A 17232-nucleotide genomic window follows, 5' to 3' on the forward strand; every position below is an offset into this window, starting at 1 on the left:
GTGGATGAGCTGTAAAAATGTCCAATTTGGTGGCACACACCAGATTCACAGATTCCATTCGTGAGAAAGACCCAGGACGGGTAATTCTAGAGGAGAGGGGAGACTCAGCATTTAATGGATATGGGCTTAAAACTGACTTGGAACTACAAAGAAGTGTTTAAATGGCCTTGTAATGGCTTAAGTGCCATTAAATTAAACACTATAAAGGCTAATTTTGCATTGCATGAATTGCTACAATGACAATACAATGCATATATTGCATGTAAATGTAAATGTAAATGCATATATATATATACACATACATATACACACACACATGGTTGAGTTGAGATGTGGCTCAGTGGTTGAGAGCACTTGATGCTCATCCGAAGGACCTGGTTTTGATTTCCACTGTCGACATACTAGTTCACAACTGTCTGTAACTCCAGTACCAGGCAGTCCAACACCCTCTTCTGTCTAAGTAAACAGCAGCATGCACGTGGCACACATGCGTACATTCCGGCAAAACGTTCACACACATGAAGTCATATTTTCAATTATAAGAATATTTTTTATAAGTGAGTATAATATAAAGCACTGGAACAATAATAACAAAACCCCTGAAAATCTGTGCTAGCTTGTGCAGAAGGAGCACACTTCTCCTATCATTGCTCAATGTCTGTCCCAAAGCTTCTCTCCATTGAAGATGCCCACAATTCAGTGCCATCAAAGGCCACAGTGTGGTAGTGGCTGTACTGGGGTGTCCTCAGACCACACAGATAGAACCAGAGTAGGGACGGCTCTACAGAGAAGCCCTCCCTGCCAGAAGCTTAGCCCTGACTCCTGGCAGGCTCCAAAAGCCCAGGCTGGCAATCCACTTGCCACTCTCCCAGCTCCAGCTCTCCCTGGGTAAAACCACCAAGAATCGACACGTGCACCATGCTGCCCTCTTGTGGCCACCAGGAGTCTACACACAGACAATCTGGGCAAGCAATAAGCCAGAGGCTTTCAAGTTTGTTTACTGCAACCTCAGACAGGGATGTCCAAGGAACACTTAGGAGAGGCACTTGTCCATGTACAAAGCAGCCCCCAGATACGCACGCACGCACGCACAACACAATTTACTGCTTCAGGAAGCCTGTATTAGGACTTTGAGTCTCCTTTCTCTCTCCAGAAAAAAATCACGAATCTTTCCTGCCACTGCAATCCCTGAGCCTCAGGTGCAGACATCAAAGGGCATTGGGAGGAGACCTAGGGCAGCAAGTCTCCAGCATCCCTGTCTGCTTTGTGCTCCTAGCTCACTGGGCGGGGACATATCAATTCATCTGTCCGTCAAGTTCTTCCTCTGCAAAAACTGATCTAGCCCAAATTATCCTCCACTTCATTTTCCTGATTTATGGTTCAAAGTCTTGATCTTCTGCCTACCTCAAGTCCTCCCAGACATCCAGAAACAGAAACAACCAACATAGTATTAGACTCCTCACGGAGCCTGTGAAGGAGGTCGGTCACATCACCCACTTAATAATGTCCCGTGACCCTGCAGGAAAGGACAAGTTAGCTAACCCCACTGCAGGAGTAGAAACTGAGGCCAAAGAGGTTCTATGATATAGCAAGTCCATACAACCATAGGGCAGCAGCAATAGGGTTTGCCCAGTAATGTTTGTGCTGGACTCTCCAGCTGTCTCCATGGGGGGACAATGATTGTCATCTCTCATGCTCATGGCTTTTCCCTACAGGACAGAGATGATACATCTATGAGCAAGAGACACAACAAGTGTAGGAAGAGGAAGGGGCCGCAGGCAGTGAAGACTACAGATTCACAGAGACAGTAAAATGGAGGCCCAGGAAAACCTAGGACTCCCCACCCAGGTATGTGACTCCCAATCTCGGCTGCCAACTCTAGCTGACCAGCTCTTTAGATTCCCCACCACATACCCTCTCTTGTATCTGAAGAGAGTTCTGATACCCTAAAGCTCTAAGAGAAGTTACCCAGCCCTCTCCTCCCCTATCAATGTGGGAAAGCTAAGGGAGCCTGGAAAAAGGGTGGGACACAGCCTCCAGGAAGGCCAGTACTCTCTCTTTCTTTTTTCTTTCTTTCTTTCTTCCTGGGATTGTGTGATTTCACTTAATATTATATATTCTAATATCTTCCTATCTTCTGAAAACTTTATCATTACATTTTCTTTAGAGCTGCATAAAGATCCAACATACATATCCACTTTTGTGTTAGAGTAGAGAAATGTGGGTGTATTTTATTTGATTTTCTTCATTTTTTCTCGGTATTCTTTCACTATATTAATAATATTACTTTGTGCATGAACTTTGCTGTGTTAAATCTTATGTTGATTGATGAACTTCATGGATATCTCATATATGGTAGAAATGGTCACAGATACAACTGGTTGATAAAGCTCCTCTTCTCAGTGCTGGAATATGAACACAGAAGTAGTTCCCAGATTGTATGGTAAGTACTCATGGTGGTCAGTTATGCTTATAATCTGATGAAAATTTCCCATAATCTATGGAAAACAGAGAATAAAGAATTGGACAGTATTCTACAGATATTCCTCATGCACAATGATTCTGTGCAACTTCCAAATCAGAACACAAAAGTATCCATAATAAAATTATCTAACTACTGTAAGTGTTATACTGAGGCTGACTGCATGATATAAAGGAAGGTAAATCGCCTTGCTGGGGTATATTGCTGGGGTAAATGTCGACATTTAGAAAAAATGTCTAAAGTTATTGTTTTCAAAGTATTTATCTCCAAAAAGGGATGTGGGGGAAAAGAGGCTCAAAATGTTAATAAAATTATTTTTATTCATTTTATTGAAAATAACTTATTTTAATGTATATATTGATAGTCAATAATTAAAGTTGCTAAAGTTTTAGAGTCCCAATCACAGTGAAATGAACAAATGAAACATCTTAGGAAGGAACCTTATTTATAAAACTTTCTCAAGTGGCCATTCTTGTGCACTTAGAGTTAAAATGACAAGCCTGCCTGCCCTGCCCTCTAGCCCACTGTCCTTTGCCCTCTCTTCCTTCATTTTCTTGCCTTTTTGTTGTTCCTGGGCATTTCCTTGATGAAATACATCAGTATGGCCCCAATTTGCTTGCATAATTCTACCAGAGCTAGAGTATGGCTGGGATCAATTTGTGGATCCAACCAACAGATTAGGGAACGACAACACTAGGGTAAATACCATCACTATCCCTTGACTTCTTCCATATTTTATCATTTATTATATTGGGCACTTGAATTCTGTCAAAGTGACAATATACTAACCATTTATTATCTGATCTCCAGAAGCTGAGTAAATTATATTTCATAGCTAAACGTCTTTGAGTTTCAAGGACAATTAAAATTGAGGATGTTATTATAGATTGATAAAGTGGTATGAATAGAATTATTTCTATCCTTGAAAACAGCTATGTCAGTCCTCAAAATGTGTTGCTCAGAGGTAAATGATAGTTCCTGTTAAATAAAATAGAAGCTTTTCTATACAAGGAGACTGGGTAAGTTATAGTGTGAAACACCTGGACACCTAGTATTCAGTAATGCATACTCAGAGTCACAATGCTGCTGCAGCAATCTGTGGAGGAAAATGTCCATCCTGGAATGAGCTCACTTATTTTCCCACGATGTCTCTACACTCTTTACCATTGCATAAAACAATAGAGCTTGACACAAATGAGAATATAGTATATCATTTAACATGTGATGTTTGACAACCAGGACATGGTAAAGTATTTTAATGTAGAACAGGTTACCTGCAGCTCACTCAGTCAAAGTAAGCTGTACAATCTACAAAACTGCTCAAGTCTAAATCAATATCTATTAAAAAAAACACAGCAACCATATACACACAGAAGCACACATGCACATACCCACCCCCCCAAACACACATATTCTACCATACAGACATCCAAATACACTCACACATCTGACAATCACAAGGAGACAACACAGAACAAGTGCAATATTTTGAAAATTTAGCTTGTGCAGTCTTGTCATTAAGCATAGCACAAAAGGAAATAATGAATAGTTCTTGAAAGGTGGATTAGAAATGAATAATCCAAATATTTTCTTCATTTCTTAAGTTTTAGGAAGGGAGGAAAGAGTTTATTTAACTTACACATCCTCACTATAGTCCATATTGAATGCAACCAGGACATGAACTCATTGCAGAAACCTAGAAGCAGGAGCTAATGCAGAGCCTGGTGAAAGATGCTGTTTATGGTTTCCTCATCAGGGTATGCACAGCCGGCTTTCTTTTTCAAAAGAAAAAACACATTTATTTATTTTATATCCCAATATCAGCCCTTCCTCTCTTCCATAGTGCACCTTCATTCAAGTCCTCTGCACAGTCGACCTCTGTGTGTTACCCCCAACTAGAAGTTTCCAAGAAACAACCCCCTGCCCTTCAAATCACTGAGGGACTGGGCACATTCTCTACAGGAACATCTCTCAAACCTTCTGCTTCTGGCTGCTGAAAGCCCATGCTATCTTGAGCAGCAACAGAAGACTTAATGCTTTCCTGTAGGACAGCCAAAGTCTGGCCAAGGAAGCCATCTTGTTGACCATGGAAGCCAGGACAAATATCTATGTAGCCTGCAAGTCTTTGCAATTTTAGTGGAAACAGAGACAATTTGGTTTATACTTCTGCTACAATTTATTCTTTTCAGAGTTTGAGGATGTAGATTTACTAACTGTAGCTTTAACAGGGCAGACACCTAAGCTTATTTACCAAGACAATAGCTAGCTGCCTTTCTAATTCATTTAACTGGGATCCCAGGCTACAGTTTTCTAAAACTTGTAGGCCTCTTGTTGAGAAAGAGAAACAGTGTACCTTGAAGACCTACTTCCTTCTTAAAGAGACAATCTCACAAAACAAGTTCTATGTAAACTTTTTTCTCTTAATTTATTTAAAAATACTGCTTTGCAATGACTACTCTCAGTTGACCAACATCTGGGATTCCTGGTAAATGAATTGAAACTGTTTCAAGCTAAAGTAAATTGTGAGGGTCTATAAACCTGCTTAAGACCCATGTTCATTCCTTAGAATTTCTAAGGAAGTAAAAGCTTAAATAATTAGTGTTCTAAACATTGATTTACAATTGTAAATGAAAGTTATAAAAGTGTAAGAAAGCAACTAAAGGTAATAATGTTTCAGATTTCCTCTCCTATGCTATTGTTAGATGAAAAGTTCTAAAGTTCACAATTTTAACATGAATGAATGGAGTTCTAATAGGCTATTAATGTAGACCTGGTTCTTCTGGCTTTTAAAATATTGATGCTAGTGGCTTGGATTAGTGGTAGATACTTTTAATCCTGGAACTGGAGGCAGAGTCAGGCAAATCACTTAGATGGAGGCCAGCCTGATCCTCAGAGTGAATTAATATGTAGGGCTACATAGCAATTAATATACAAACATACATATATACATATTTATAAATACATATTATTACTGTCAAAATTTCTAAGTTTTAAATTTTTAAGGATGTCTTCTAAATATAAACTTGAACATTATTCTACTAAATACTTCATTTATACGTGAGGGAGTTGACATGTATTCACCACATTAGATCAAATGGACTCCAGATAACTATTCTTGTCAATAGTTTAAATAATATGTTAATAATAATAAGTATAAATAATAAACTATGTTTCCCTGCCTGCATCCTGTTCCAGAGTGTAGAATTCCTACTTCCTCCTCTCTCTCTTCCACTCCCTCCCTGTTTTATAGCCTGGAAGTTGTGTCTGAAAAAGCCTATATTACAAATGTGTTACTGAAAGTTTGTTAATAAAAAGTAGTTCCCCTCTTTATGGGCATGACTAATCTCATTCAATTTGCTCCCTAAATGTGGAATATGTCAGGGGCAGGGCGCGAGCAGGGCAGAGTGGCCACAGAGGAGGAGAACTTGGCTGCCTTGGAGAGCAGCTGAAATGCCTGTTCTTCAGGCAGGGCAAGCTGGAGACTGAAGCCATTCACCTGGCCCTGCCCTCAGATGTAGCAGAATGTCTTCCAGTATCCGGGATCAGGACTGGTTCCCCAAGGCGAGGCCAGCTTCTCCCCGATGCTGAGCCCTGGGGGCTCCATGGTGCAGATGCCTGTTACCCCTCCAGCAAAGCTCTCTGCTCCAACAAACCCCGCCCACTTCTGGGTACCAGTCACCAGACATGAAGGCCTGGCAGCAAGGAGCAATGGGAAACAACAATGTGTTCAGTCAAGCTGTCCCGAGCCAGCCTGCACCTGCACAACCAGCAGTTTACAACAACATGAGCTTCACCGTGTCCATGGCAGGTGCAAATGCGAACGTTCAGAACATGAATCTAATGATGGTCCAGATGCAAATGAGCTCTCTGCAGATGCCGGGGATGAATGCCGTGTGCTCTGACCAGATGAATGATCCAGCACTGAGACACACAGGCCTCTACTGCAACCAGCTCTCATCCACTGACATTCTCACAACAGACGCAGATGGAAACCAGGACAAGAGGACAGAAGAGTTCTTCTGTGGTGACTAAGGACTAGAGGAGCTCTACAAGTGCAGCAGGTTCAGGTGTTTGCTGACGTCCAGTGTACAGTGAATTTGGTAGGCAGGGACCCTCACCTGAACCAGCCTGCTCCACTGGGAACTCAAAAGCCCACATCAGGACTACAGAAGCCCCAGGCCCAGCAGAAGAGCCTCCTTCAGCAGCTACTGACTGAATAAGCACTTTTAAAGGAATGTGAAATTTAAATAAGAGACATGCAGAGTTATATGAATATATTATATAGTTCTCTGGGATTTTTGATATCTCAATCTGCAGCCATTCTTCCAGTTAAGGCATATGGAGAAAAAAAAAAAAAGAAAGAAAGAAAAAAGTTCACTTTTGGTGGGAGATTGAGAAGTGGTTTTTGTTTCCTTCTTTGTAAAGTCCTTGGATATTGAAAAGAATAACAAGGCAAAACAGTTGGACAATCTTATTTATTGAGCCAAAAGTTAATTATTCTTATTTTTATAATCAGCCATTGGCTTCTGATCTAGATGAAGGCTTTTGGAGGCCCAAAATAACAGGTTGGGAGGTAATGAGGAATACCACCGCTCAGGCCCATCCCTGCCCTGGAAGAAGAGCCTGTGGGCCTTGCCTGTCTGTCCACCAAAGGCTGTCCCACTCCTCCCACCACAGCCCCCTCCCCTGACCCAGGCAGCTCGTGTGTACAGTCATCTTCTTCAAGCAACTCTGTATCTGTTGGCATCAAGAGGATATTTTGCTTCTCCATATGCAACCCTTCTCTTTTTATAAAGATGGATGTAAACCAAGGAAACCACCCTCCAGGAAAGAGGATGAGAGGAGTATATTCATCAATGAATCCAAAATGCAGTTTGGGGGAAAATGCAATAATTTTTGATGAGATGGGAGAAGGACTGAGTTCCATCAATATTGTAGATATGATTTTCTGATTAAGTCTGCAGGGAAGGCAGCCTGTTCTTTCTGCTTTTATTCTGTTAACAGCAAAGTAGCTAAAGTTATTTAAAATAAAATTAAGTTCATGATCCGAGTAGCTTTTTTCCCTTAAATCTCACTGTAACTATATTTTTATTTCTTGTAGAAATTAATTTTGTTCTTTTTAATTTTATACTTTTTTCTAAATTCCTGTTTGTTTTTCTAAATTTGTGTGTGAAATATAAGGTTGATGGAGTTGCAATTACATTTGGCTGGTGATTTCATTATCCCAGTCACTGTGAAGCCATGCTAGGATTTACTCTGGGGCTCATCAAAGTGGCACCGCTGGAAAAGAGCTATTGTAGCTGAGCTCGAGGAGACCACCCCAGAGCATCCAGGCTCAGCTGATCAACCTGCACAGGCCACGTGTATGAAGGGAAGTCAGTGCTCAAAGAAAAGCTCCTCTTTTGTTGCCTCAGAATAACTTTGGGAATTTGAACTTCCATCAGTGCAAATGTGTTTCTCTGTTCTGCTCCGAGGCCAACTGTTACCATGTTAACCCGTCTTGTTAATCTCCCACATCCTGTCTCATCCTGGCCCCGAGAAAGGAGCCAGTGGACTGACTCTAGTGCTAGCAGTTGTGCTCCAGGCTGGGCAAGCCTGAGTAAGGCGTGGCCAGAGCGGCCAAGGGAGACTGCAGCACTAACCTTGCCCAGTACCCTGGGCCTGTGGCCAGCAACACTGACCTTCGGTACCGGCTACCTCTGCTCACACCGCAGAGAAACGGCCATAACAACCAATGCGGATGAGGAGCGTGGACCCAAGACTCCAAGGAAGAAGCCATTTCCCCAGATCCTTCCTTCTGCATCTCACCAGCCCTTATACAAACAACTCCACTGAACAGCATCTACTCAGAAACAACAGGAGTTTGAAAATGGTGGAAGGGCTCATGTGGTAGCAGCTATGAAACAGAAATAGGACCCTCAGCTACAGACATTATCTTTTTAATTATTTCAGAAAATGCATCCCTGTTCCCATTCATTTCCAGCTTGAAAGCCCAGCCATGCTACTCTAGATCCTTCCAAACTGCTCTAGGAGGCCGTTTCCATTCTCTCTGTGATAACGAATGTGCAGCCTTCAGGCAGTTCACCTTTGATTTCAGCATTCCAGATGAAGTCCCCTGACTCGGCCTTTTTACCTAAAGACCTAGAAAAGAACAGCAGTAAGGAATGTTGGAGATGCTTATGTCCTCCCCATCCCCACTGCACATTAATGTATGCATGTCACCTGCACAGTTTTATAATTGCACTGTTTGTTTTATGAATGTACAGATTAAAATTATTGCTACATTTGAGGAGAATGAAATTGCTTGCTTCTATGTAATTCCTGTCAATCCACAGGAAACTGACTTTATCAGCTACTGAAAAGAATTTGTTTAAGAACCTCAAAAAAAAAAAGTGGAATACATGCTATGTAAATGTGCTCCCAACAGTCTCAGCCCTGAAATCAATCACTCTAATCATAAGCAAGATATAGTGCTTATGAAGTAGTTCCTTCCTGATTGGCAGCTGATATTCTGGATCCTACACTTAGTGAAGATAGTTATGTTTTCTTACATTAGAAAAACCATAAACCGTGGCATCAAGGGAAGGAAATTGTTGCATTCGTCATTTTGGAGCCAAGAATAATTTAATGATAATGGTATCCTGAAACCATTTTCCAATTCATAATAAATATCTTTCAAACACATCTTAATGTATTATTATTTCTGTTTCTCCTAATCAGCAAAAATTAGCAAATCTTTACGGAGTGAGCTATTCACTAAAATCAGTCAGTGATATATAACACAGAGTAAAAAGAGCAACCGTAGTATAGCTGAATATCATATTCTCCTAAGGATGTTATCATGACTCCTCATTTTAGGCAACCCATATACCCATTTTTTTTTAATCTGTAAGGTCCAACACAGGAAAGAACAGATATTCTGTTTAAATGAAAATATGATTTCTTATGCCTCACGTATCTTCCAGTTGATACAGAAAGAAAATAGTGTCAGGTTGGGAGCTTGACTCAGTGATTAAGAGCATTGGCTGTTTGTCTAGATGACCTAGGTTTGGTCTCCAGCTCTCATAGGATGGCCCACAACTGCCTCTAACTTCCTGCATTTCCAAGGGTCTTGGAAATGACCTTCTGACTTCTATAGCTGATAGACATACATGGTGCGCACACACATTCATACAAAACACTTATGCTCAAAGAACAAAAATGTTAAAAAATATTTTTAAAATCCTGACTGCAAAATGTGCTACTGTAATGGTGACACAAAAGATGTGGGAGTAAACAAACCATCTGAGTTCAGGCCATGTCATATAAGATGGGATGCTCTGTACATGTTACAACAAGGATAGAAAAGTACTCTGGCAATCAGAAGACAAGGAATACTACAGAGTCAAACAGCCAGAGAAATCTCACACAACAGATTTGTTGGGAGGGGAAAACCCAGAGAGGTATGTGGAGAGAATATCTTCTGTTTGTATAGATCAGACACCTGTCAATTAAATTCTGCTGGCCAATAGTTTAGGCAGACTGTAGGAGGTGGGACATACCGGAAGCAGAAAGTATTTTGGGACAGTGCTGATTGGAAGATTCACCTGAGAATATGTGACAAGACAGGCCCATGGTATCTGAGCAAAGGTAACCAGACACACAGCAGAATATGAATTAGAATAAATGGGTTAATTTTTGTTATGATAAAGTCAGAAATTGGTCTAACTATATGACTAGAGTATTTGTAAATATATGTTGAGTTTGAGTCTTATTCCTGGGAGCATGGGGCTGGGAGGAAGAACCAAAGTTAACTTCTACTGGGCTGGCTGCCTCTGCTCAGATGAAAGCCAGCAACAAACTGAGTAGAAGACAGGGATATATCCCTGTTCTTGGGGTTGGGCACAAATCTTTGAAGATAGGAATTGGTGGGATTTCAACATGTGTGCTTGGGCTACTCTGTAAGGATGGAGTGTGGATGGGGAAGTCTGAGGCCTGCCTGGATGGCAGTTAGAGTGTTCTCTGCATAGAAATTGGCAGTTGGAGGTGCTCAGGAGAGTTTTGCCACTCCTGTGCCTCAACGGATTTACACACATATCTGACACTGCTTGAGTGGCCAAGAACAGAAACTAGATATTCAAAATACTTAAATAATATCAATCCTACAGATCTAAAAATACATGCATATATAAATAAATGTAACAATTTAGTTGGTTCTTGTGATACTCTGATATACTCATAAATCAGTGCCTCATTTAGCCATCAGAGGAGGTTTTTCATGTATCTGATGGAAACAAATACAAACAATCAGACATTATGAGATAGAGAGACAGAGATACATACAGAAAGACCAACAAACAGACAGACACACACAGAGAAAAGAGAGAGAGAGAGAGAGAGAGAGAGAGAGAGAGAGAGCAGCACACCACTCGATATGAGATACTTCAATTAAATACCTCTCCTCAGAGTTCAGGAAATCCTGAAGTAGTAAAATAAGAATAAATAATATACTTTCCATAGGATAGACTAGACACAAGGAGAACAAAGCCTTCTAAGTCAACTGATCAAAGCTTATTTGTATACACAGACAGTGAGGCAGCAAACATAGGGTGTACTGGGGTGTGCAAACAAGTCTTCCCCAAACCTGTCTTTCAGTTTAGTATTTTTATAGGACTCCTGAATGTATAAAAATATGTCTCAGTTTCTTGTGTCTTCTCTTGTGCTCTTTCCTTCTGTCTGTTTGCGAAGTCTTACTTTGTTGAGCTTTTCTGTTTGGTAACCTAAGTTTCATTCTCAAATTAAATATACAGATCTAAAAGAGAACTCCCTTCCTGAAATTATCTGCTGGCCTCCAAACCTTTATCCCTTTAGTGATCCATATCAAACAAACAAGCCAATAAATGCTAAGTATCTTAGATGAGAGTTAGAGAGATGCTTTAGTGATTAAGAGCATGTACTGCTCTTGCAGAAGATCCAACTTTAGTTTCTAGTACCTCATAAGCTGGCTCACAACTATGAAAGTGGAAGGTAACATAAAGCAACATCTGAAATTGTCTTCTGACCTCTACATTTGCATGCTGTGTGCACATATCCACCACTGTTCAGGTGACATTCCTTACAGAGATGAAGGTGCATCTCTGTATTTTCAATTGTTAAATCTGTAGTGACAAAGAGCTAAGTGATGGCAGGAGTTTGATGCTGTCATTTCTGAACCATCACTGTGTTTTAGATTTTAAAATTTGCTGATCTATAGTTGCTCAAAATATGAATGTCATTGCCTGGTGGCAATCCAATAGATATTCTGGCACTGCCTTACTGCTGATTGCTAATTACCAATATCTGACAGCCAATAGAAAGGTCAAAACTACTGGGGTTGACCAGGGCACGAGACAGACAGATGGGACAAAAGCAGATGCAGGAGTATGAAAAGATACTGATGGAAGCAGAAGATAGGGAACAGAGCTGTAAACAGCGAGAACCAAATGGGTAGGTAGATTGTTGTACAACCTGAAGTAAGTTGAAATGAGCTATCCCATCAAAATGCCTACAGCTTTGATCTATCCAGAAATCTACGTTTTATTTATGCTGTAAGCTGCTCTGTGAAAAGCCCTGCTTTCACCTATGCTCACAACAATACACACCTGCAAAACAGTATGTGATGCAGCTTCTTGGGTGTTTGGATGATTAAACTGATAGATAATTTCATGGTTTCCTAAATAGGGGAATCCAGAGAAGCTTCCATCCCTCTTCCAAACTCAATTGACCTTCCTGCCTGACAAGTATAGCCCAGCCTTCCCACATCTTTCTCTTGCTCAAATACCCTTTGAGCCTTGGTAACAGGCTTCAGGGCAGCAATAGAGCCCCTGAGATCAAAGTCTTTGATTTATTCATTGTGCTGTATGCATAAAGGCAGAGAAAGCCCACACAGGACTAAGTACACATGTATGAATGCTCACATCTACAAGCATAATCTCTCACTCATGGAGACCCTCATCTCTGTACATACTCATGTATCACACACAATTGGAGAAACCTCCCGTGACAGAGAGGCACATGTAGACACACATACTGCAAAATGGTTGTTTACAATTGTATAGCTATTTTCTCTACTGTACTCTTGAGAAACCGCCGTGAGTCACCATGAAACCAGACTTGTGTGTTAGTTCATGATAAATAACTGTGGCATCCACTGCTTCCTCCTTTTCCTGGACTTCAAACAAAATGTGTGGGACCCTAACAGCTGTCCAATCATGTTCTCTCTTTCAGATATCTCTGGATAAAATCTGTAAGGGTCCTGGGATGCCAACTGCAGGACCAGTGTGGTGGCCAGTCTTTCAGCCTGGTACGTCTATCTAGAAAGTCATGTCACAGATGGAGATAGATGCATAGTGCTCTCACAATGCAGAGGGGAGAGGCACTCAACAGTAAGTGACAGGCATGCCACTTCCCTCATTCATCTTAGAATCTCTGTCTCCTCAGGTGGCTCCAGTCAGTCTGTGGAGAACTTCATCCCGCTGCTCCCTCTGAATCTCTCTTGACCATTTAAAGGTAAGTCGCCTAAGAGATCACAGCAACAGAGCTTGTGATCAATGAGTCTTTCTTGTCACCTGTGTCTTTAAACTATTTAGTATCTTTTAGCTTATGGCAGCTATATTGGTGATGTGTGGAGTTTGGTTCTCCAGAACTTGAGCATGCTATATCAGTAACCCTGGCCTAAATAGAACATCAACATCACTGTCACTCAAAGCTCACTGAACCTGAGGCAAGAAAATCATGTGGCCAGCCTGCCTTATATGGATATCCTACCTCAAAAATGCATGATTGTCATTCAGACAGGTCACTGTACCTGATACCTCATAGACTAAAAATGCCTCTTACTATGCTAACAGGAAAATGTCAGCAGCAAGGAGGATAAACTGCTCTTTAAGTGTGTTAATGAAATCACCTGAGAGGTTCTTTGCTTGTGGATGGAGAATCACCAACATATCAGCACAGCCCTTTTCTCCTCTCTAGAATTGGCTTTACTTGCGATCAGGTCTAACTATGTAATCCAAACTGGCTAGATGTCTTCGTGTACTTCTCTCTCTATCCCAAGAAGCAGGACTTGAGATGTAAGGCAGAATAGCATACTTTTTGTCTTCTGGGTGACTTATCTGATTACCTTGAACTTTAGTGAAAAGGAAAGGAAAGATATTAGCAACTTTCTACCTAAACTATCATGAAGTTCAGAACATTTGTTCCTTCTTCATTGCTGAATTTCCGCATCCCATGTTCCTTCAGGCACTGTTTAAATTTGGCATTTAACTCAGCCCAAAACATATATATGTAGTTTATCCCAGTCACACTAAACTCCTAGAGCAACTCCTGAGGGGCCTATGCTCAGGACGCTAAACAATAGGAAAATTGGCAAGATTTTCTATCTTTTATTATCTCCAACAGGTTCTCAACTTGTAGCCATGAGGTCTCCTCAGAAAACACATTCAGAGTCTACAACATAAATACTATTATTCTTTCTCTGATTCAAATCAAGGAGAGCTAATGGCTGAGTAGGAAGTCCATATACACCAGGCTAAAATATTCCATATTCTCCATCTCTTGCTGTCTTGGGATTTTCAGGGACTTTAAGCTTCCCCTAGAACTCCACACTCTCTACTTCCCCATGGGTTCTCTGCCTGATCCCCCACCCCACCTCCCCTTAGGTACATGCATCAAGACTGAGGAGACCCAGGCAGGCTCATGAGCTGGTACACGGTTACAGAGTTCTATGTTCATGGATTTCTATTTTTTTCAGAAGACTTTGTGCATGTGAATTTTTGGTCGATATGTAGGTATATGAATTCATTATTAGAACCAAGGTCACCCATGGAAATTAGAAATTGAGTAGAGAACTTATGTGCAAACATATAGGTGCTGAGATCAAATAAGTTCCGATTGAATGAGATGTTTTTTTCAGTACTGAGCCATGTCTGGAGCCTCACCCACTGTCCATAAATTAATTTCTACTCTACAGAGCATTGGAGATTAGAATGCTTTGTGTCCTCCTCATGTTTTGATCTAGGAACATTTACAAGTGATGACCTGGCCCCTCAGCCTAGTCCTGTACTGATAGTAACACCTCACTTACAACTCTGCATTGGCCAGCAGCAAGTCGGTCTGGGGATTGGGTTGTGTCTTTGTGTACAGGGCCAGCTGTGATATGAAAAGACCTAATCTGTGTCTTCACTTAGACCAACAAGCAAGGAGAGGTGAGAATAATAGGGAAGGATCTAATAGGAGAAGTGAAGAAAAAGTGTGTGTCTGGGACAGATGTGGAATGGAATGTAAGCATTGCAACAAGGACACTTAGAGATTCACTTTCTGTACTCATTTAGGCACAGACATGTAAAGGGCCAGTGGTAAGAAAACCTTGTAGGGAGGCCCGGGCCCCACCCTGGCCAGAAGGGGCCTGTGCAGCAGTAGCTCCTGCTAGCAGAGCAGATCTGCAGGGAGGGCGAGAGCAGAGCAGGAAGCGAACCTTGTGCTGCCTTCCAAGCTCCTTCTAAGCTCCTTCCAAGCTCCCTTTGTGTTCAGGGACGCGGATAGTGACCACTGGGCCCTCTGACTGGCCCGAACTCGGGGCACGGGGCTTGGGAAGGTGGTGCTGCTTGCCCTGGCGCTCTAAAGCTTTAAGTTCAAGAACCCTGTTGAGATCTCACTGCAGGAGCAGGAGGTGTTGAGCTTGTGCAGTGAGCAGGACTTGGAGGGCTGGCTCGAATGGATCAGCAGCCATGGCCACCGCGGTCTCTTCCTGACCTCCTCCGTACAGGTGATTTGCACGTCCGAGCCTGGCCCACCGGCCCAAGGCAGCCAGGGAGCTCCGCCCGCTCCGCCAATGCGCCGCCCGGCGGCTTTGAGCCTCTGCCCGCCCTGCCGCCCGCCACCTTCCAGCTCCTGGCAGCTGGCATCGCCAGCTTCCTTCCAGCAGGGCGCCCTACAGCCGTCGCCCCAGCAGCTCCTCCAGGGTCACCAGGCCAGCCTAGGCAGTGATGATGACTGGGAGGACGAGTGGGACGACAGCTCCACGGTGGCCGACAAGCCAGGTGCACTGGGCAGCGGCGCATACCCAGACCTTGCAGGCTCGGCAGCGGCGGGCGGCAGCGCGGCCAGCGGGTACCTCTGTCCACACGCTGGGACCTGTCGCTGGGATCACCCGGCGTCTCGGCGCCCCCACCTCAGCAAGTGTCTGGAGCCAAGAGCTCCGCCACAGTGAGCCTCAACCTCAATCACTTCTCCACCTCGGTCAGGTCGGGCCGGGAGGCCTTGGTGCTGAGAGAGGTGTCAGGCTTTGTGAAGGATGGGGACAATCTGTGCATGGTGCTGGGTCCCTACGGCCCGAGTGGCAGGAGAACCCCTACCCTTTCCAGTGCACCATCTACGACCCCACCGAGCAGACCAAGTTCAAGGACTGAAGAGTTGCATCTCTTACAAGCTGGTGCTCATGCATACCCAGGTGCCCGCGCACAGGTGCTATCAGCACTTGGACTGGCTGTGTGCGTGCCTGGCAGAGAAATTTCCAGTCATCTCGGTGCCCCATCTGCCCGAGAAGCAGGCCACCAGGCGCTTAGAGGAGGACTCCATCTCCAAGCGCAGGAAGGGTCTGATCTGCTGGATGTACCACATGGCCAGCCACCCTGTGCTGGCGCAGTGCCATGTCTTCCAGCATTTCTTGAACTGTCCCAGCAGCACTGATGAGAAGACCTGGAAACAGGGTAAGCAGAAGGCTGAGAAGGATGAGATGGTGGCTCCAACTTCTTCCTCACTCTGAGCACACCACCTGCCGCAGCCCTCGACCTGCAGGAGGTGGAGAGCAAGAAAGACTGCTTCAAATCCTTCCCCAAGATGGATGACAGCGCGCTGCAGCTCAACCACACTGTCAACGAGTTCGCGCGCGCAAGCAGGTGACTGGCTTCAAGAAGGAGCATCAGAAGGTGGGCCAGTCCTTCCTGGGCCGCAGCTAAGCCTTTAAGCTGCATCAGCAGGCCTTGTCTGCGGGTCTGAACCAGGCCATTGCTTTCCCTGGAGACGCCTATGACGCCATCAGCCATCTCTTCGCTGAGCAGCCCAGGCAGGCCGTGGACCTGGTCATGGACTGTTAGCACTGTATCAGGGGCACCTGGCCAACTTCCCAGACATCATCCATGTTCAGAAAGGAGCTCTTACCAAAGGAAAGGAGAGTCGGCTACACGGGGAAGAAGGGAGGATAGAGGTCCAAAAGCTGATGTCATTCAAGACCGCTGTAACACTATCTCCTTCACCACATTGGCCGAGATTCATCACTTCCATCAAATTAGAGTAAGAGACTTTAAATCACAGATGCAGCATTTTTTACAACAACAAATAATATTTTCCCAAAAAGTGACCAAGAAGTGGGAAATCCATTTTGTGGAGGAATAAATAGATAACAAATCCTGATATGGTTAGTCTGAGATCAAAGTAGATATAAAAATACCTTTTCTGTGGAGCCTGGAAGTGAGAATCTTTCAATAGAATTTAAATTTTATTTTGCCTTCTTCCTATTAAACATCAAATTGGTGACTAAAGTTGGTAGACAAACTACTGAGGTCTGAGGCTCATTTAGTAGTCAGACTGATGGACAATTGTGATGTCAATTATCTAAGGCTCATGCCATTTGACACACTGAAACATACATTGCCTTTTCTTAGACTTAGTGGCTTCAAAAATATTTTTTGTAATTGAAAAATTGTAAGGAATAACATATTTTCAGAAACAGA

General features: G+C 43.0%; 1 pseudogene; it reads left to right on the plus strand.

Moving 5' to 3' along the window:
- Positions 1-12001: 12001 nt before the first annotated feature.
- On the plus strand, positions 12002-16894 carry LOC127664139 (sorting nexin-18-like; annotated as a pseudogene).
- The last annotated feature ends 338 nt before the right edge of the window (positions 16895-17232 follow it).

The sequence above is a fragment of the Apodemus sylvaticus genome, chromosome 13 (assembly GCF_947179515.1).
Source record: "Apodemus sylvaticus chromosome 13, mApoSyl1.1, whole genome shotgun sequence".
Lineage (NCBI taxonomy): Eukaryota > Metazoa > Chordata > Mammalia > Rodentia > Muridae > Apodemus > Apodemus sylvaticus.